Below are 5,184 nucleotides of genomic sequence, written 5' to 3' on the forward strand. Positions count from 1 at the left end.
TACAAATTGTTACTACACCTCTGAACAATTGAAGCCCAATTTCATCTGATGCGTGTATACAAGAAAACGTGGGAAGTCTGTCGGAGTAACTTTCAAATTCAAATCTGAAGCAAAGAATGTGTTATAAGTAAACATAACCTCCATTGCTTACCCTACCGGTGCACCTGGTCCATGCTCCCACTTTTTAGTGGAGTCCGAGTTGCTCATTTACTATTGTTACTTTGTATGTATTATTTTGGTCGTGTCAGTCTGTTTTCCATGTCTGGTCTTTGTCCTTGGATTACATTCTATTGATTTCTGCTGGAATCTTGGTTCTCTTGATTACTCTTCCAATTATTGAGTCTAAGAATAAAATGTACAGTTACGTTAAATCTCCATCATTACAATTAACGTTTCATGCTTATGTTCATATTAAGTTAACTAATCTGAAAAACAATGACTGATTTTTACATTTTTTTTTCCTAAACTGCGACAACACATAGATATTAATGGCAAAACGATGATCGACTTAGTTAAAACCTTTTATTGAAGTTCTCCTTGCTCATTATTACAAATAATTGCTGATATTATATCTCAAGAATCTATAACAAGGAATACTTATTTCCTAATTAAACATTATAGTAAAGGGATTTTTCGTTTTTCCAATTATATGTTGAGATATAAGATTAGAAATCAGACATTTACACAATCTAACGAGAAAAAGTACTGTCAATGTATTAAATGCATAAACTCATAATGATTTTAACTCAACGGGTGTTGGAACTCGTAGGATGCAGTTGTTACTTAGCAAGGATGCCTTCCCATACTGGATAACACAGTGGGCAATGTTGCTCTTCGATAAGGAGGTTTTGTATGGTGATTTTTTTCTGTTTTCGTCCGATTATTCTTGCCTTTTTTGTACTTTATGTCATAACTATCAAGTTATCTGCCATATAGTTAAATTTGGTTTTACAATTCAATTAAGATTATTTCCGTGTGTAAACTAAAGAAAGCATTATCGAAGTGGATAATAGGTCTATTCAAAATTGCCCTTCAGTAACCCGGTTTCCCCAGGTAACCTTGCCGCATCGGACACAAAAAGTGCGCAAAATGAATATTTGCAAAACCTGCGGTTACTTGTCTATACAATGTATTGAGGAGCAGACCACCGGAGGTAAGCTACCTATATAATACATTGAAAAGGGGGATTGTGGTCGCCTGAAATATGATCATGATTACCTCAATTAATCCATATAACAGGTTTCAATATAACGCGGTTCATATAAGGACAGATAAATATATATACTCATAAGAAATGAAAATGATACATAATAAAATAATACACGTTTGACGTGAAAATGGCTCCTACGAATTGCTAAATCAACACAAATTTGTAAGTTTCTTACATTATGTCATATTGCAACCTTCAGAATCGTCCATAATCATAGAACTAATAGAAGAACGCATGAAAAACAAAAAAACACATTTGAATTTGATCTTTTTTTTAAATACACTATCATAAAAAAGGACTTTGGATGAAAGAGTAATCAAGGGAACCAAGGTTATAGCGGTAATCAAAAGAACGTAATCCAGGGACAAAACCAGACATGGAAAACAGACACACACAATAAAGAACATACAGTAACTAAAATCAAACATACAAAGTAACAAAAGTAAATGAGCAACTCATACTCCACTAAAAACTGGGAGCATGGACCAGGTGCACCGGTAGGGTAAGCGTCCTCTGCTTTTCTAAAAACACCGGCCGAGTTGCTCATAAAAAGTCAAGTCCGGGGTAGACAAACGAGGAAAGGAAAACTATGACCCGTTGAATAAATCAGTTTTCATGGTGCTGATGGATACACCATAACGGTCCACGAGTTAATGATGACGACCATAAAACTTCTGTAGTGAGGACTTCAATCTGGTAGCAACATAACCCTGTTCCAGAAGATAAATCTAGGTAGCATGCAATTTTTATAATGGCGTAGGTGGTCTAGTTTCAATCACAACATCATTCTCAAATGATTAAATATGACTAGTTCGTACATGATTTTGTAAATTCGTAGCATTTTAGTTATATAAGCATTAATATGACAGGTTAAGTTAGAGCTCTCATTCCTGTTTATGCTAATATAATTAAGGTAAATCGTTATAATCTATCTTTTCATATTACCATATATATTGTAGTTACTTCAAAATAAAATTTTCGGCTGCAAGTTACCTTGGTAAATTGATAATTGGCGAAAACAAATCAGCGCAGAAAACAAGACAAATAATCCTACAAAAACGGCTTATTAATGAACCGTGACCATAGTTGATAAGCTACCTTTCGGTCCTTGTATCTCCTACGTCAAACAAACACAGTGACGAAGGAGCTACCAACCTCTGTTTCGGAGATTGCCTTTCGGATACCCGCATGAATGTTTGTCAATGTGTGTAAACGTTCATTGCTAAATAGTATGTAACCAACGGTTTCTATTGTGTCATCTTTAATCTGTGGCAACATCCCTTCAGCGCCTGCGGATGGAGTTTTCATATTACAACTCATACGTTATGCCAGAGATTACCGTAATAACGCCGACTTTTTGTATCACACTAGAATTCTTACAAATAGGCATCTGGAACAGGGTTCTGTTGCTACAAGACGGAAGTCATCACTGCAGAAATTTTATGGTCGTCATCATGAACTCGTGATTTTTTCAACGTGTACTAGTTTTCCTTTCTCATTCGTCTACCCAGGACTTTTATGAGCAACTCGCGACCGGTAGATGTTTCTAGAAAAGCAGGGGTCGCTTAACCTACCGGTCCACCTGGTCCATGCTCCGTTTTAAGTGGAGTCCGAGTTGTTCATTTACTTTTGTTACTTTGTATGTACTATTTTAGTTACTTTATGTTCTTTGTTGTGCTTTTTTTTTCTGTTTTCCATGTCTGGTCTTTGTCCCTGGATTACATTCTTTTGATTCCCCTAGAATCTTGGTTCCCTTGATTACTCTTTCGTATGTTTATTGTTTTAACAAAAAAAAATGATTCTGAACCTTAATAGCACATTTACAGCTATTTTGTTTTCAGAACTTGTGTTTTTGATATCCCAGAATGAGAAAATGAACGAAAATTTTAATAGTTGGTAAGGTGCATCTTTAAAATTTTCGTACGGGAGGACTTAAATTTAAAGAAAAAAGAAATAAATGCACTTTCAGCGATTTTTGTTTCCTACTTGTGTATCTTTCCTCTTTCTGAAGACTTCACTAATTACAATATTTGTAAAATTAATGATTTTTTTTACAAATCTCAACGAAAGTATCAGAAACATGAACAGTTTTCAAAATTGACCCTTCTTGTAGTAAGATGCCCGGAGATAATATTCCATTTCCTCTAATGCTTGAAATGTCTGTTTCGTTTGTTATATCTGTATCACAAAAATGTGTTTCGTAATTTTATGTGCGAGGCCCAAAACCCAGTAAAATACCTCTTATTTAATGGGTTTGCCCTTTTGAAAGTTTATCATCTGCAATTTACAAGATTCGGACAATAATATGTATCAAATATATCAGCATTTAAGGTGTTGATTTCCAGGTTTGTTGAATAAAACTGTCTATTAGTGACAATAAAATGTACTTTGTAACTAGTTCATTTCAATATCAAAACCAAGTAATAGCCAAATGAGTTTGTGCAAATCATAATTGTGATTCAAGTAGTTAAAGTCTTGAGTGTTTGTAGGAGTAGTTAACTAACACTACAACAATGAAATTAAAAAAGGTATCACTTTCCATTTATTCGTTACTCATTGACACATTTGCCTCTTAATGCAAAAGTTTTTTGAAAAATGTTATGTTGAATGACTTAAAGCCCTTAACTGATCTCCTGTTTAATTTTTAATGAAACCCACTAATATATTTATGCAGTTCTTACAACAGCCGATCAAATGAAGACTTGAAACTAGTGCTACAACTCTATTGGACAAACCTACTCATTTGAGGCATTTCTTTGTCAAATCCATTGACATTTATACGCAGTTCTTAATGAAAGATTTTTTTAATTATGAAATCCAGTATCGCAGATACAGATTCTGAAAATGTTTCTTTACAAATGATAATATTCCATAGTTAAGTTTTTAATCCATTCTTTCAAAGTTGTTTGTAAATGTTTCGTTTAACAACAATATCAAATTCTACTTTACTTCACATACCACAAGCTGCTTTTAGTATGTTATTAGTTAAATATATTGTTGTCCTTTCTTTATAAAGACCTTTATTTTAAAGAAAAAAATAGTTGTAAATAACGAATTCATAACATTTTTTCTATGCATTTCTTTCATTGCCAAGCAAATAAATAACTCAACCAGAAAGGCCAAACATTGTTATGACAACATCACTTATGATTCAGAAATAAATAGTTTTTTAATGCTTACATAACGCAATTTTTCTTAGATAGCTTTAATATAGCTTACCCTACCGATGCACCTGGTCCATGCTCCCGGTTTTTAGTGGAGTCCAAGTTGCTTATTTGCTTTTTTTACTTTGTATGTATTTAGTTACTTTATGTTCTTTGTTGTGTATGTCTGTTTTCCATGTCTGGTCTTTGTCCCTGGATTGCATTCTTTTGATTACCGCTATAACCTTGGTTCCCTAGATTACTCTTTGATATGTCTACTATCTTACTACAGCTACCACTTTCATGTCACTTTCCATTATTAGGAATATATTTACTGGTTCCTTAATTTGACTTTCTAAAAAGAGTTAAGTCTTTAAAAAAAAACTGCACTCATGTTATGTATATTGAATTTTGCAAATCATCACAAATTGTGATTACATATTCTTTAATTTCCTATTTTTTAATAAGATCTTGTTGTGATAAATGGGGCTTGGAGCTGCCGACTTGTCCACATAAGATAAAAAAGGCGCATTCATGGAACATTAACTGATACCCTGCTACGTAATGGTGAAAAAGGGGGGTCAGCCATATTTAATGGTACTTAACAAATGTGCAAAGTTTTAAAAAAAATCAGTGATCTGTTCTCATGTTTTCATCTGGAAACCATCAGGGGACAAACAGACAGACAGACAGACACACAACATATCCGATGGTATCACATAATAGCTCATCACTTTGTCCGGAAGGGTATAAAAATATCTTGTAAAGAATTACAATCATATAGAGTGTGTCAGCACTTATCATACTGAGTAAATTCATGAAATCTTTGAC

The sequence above is a fragment of the Perna viridis genome, chromosome 7, assembly GCF_037379345.1.
Source record: "Perna viridis isolate PV_CMFRI_1.1 ecotype Kerala chromosome 7, ASM3737934v1, whole genome shotgun sequence".
NCBI classification, from domain to species: Eukaryota; Metazoa; Mollusca; class Bivalvia; order Mytilida; family Mytilidae; genus Perna; species Perna viridis.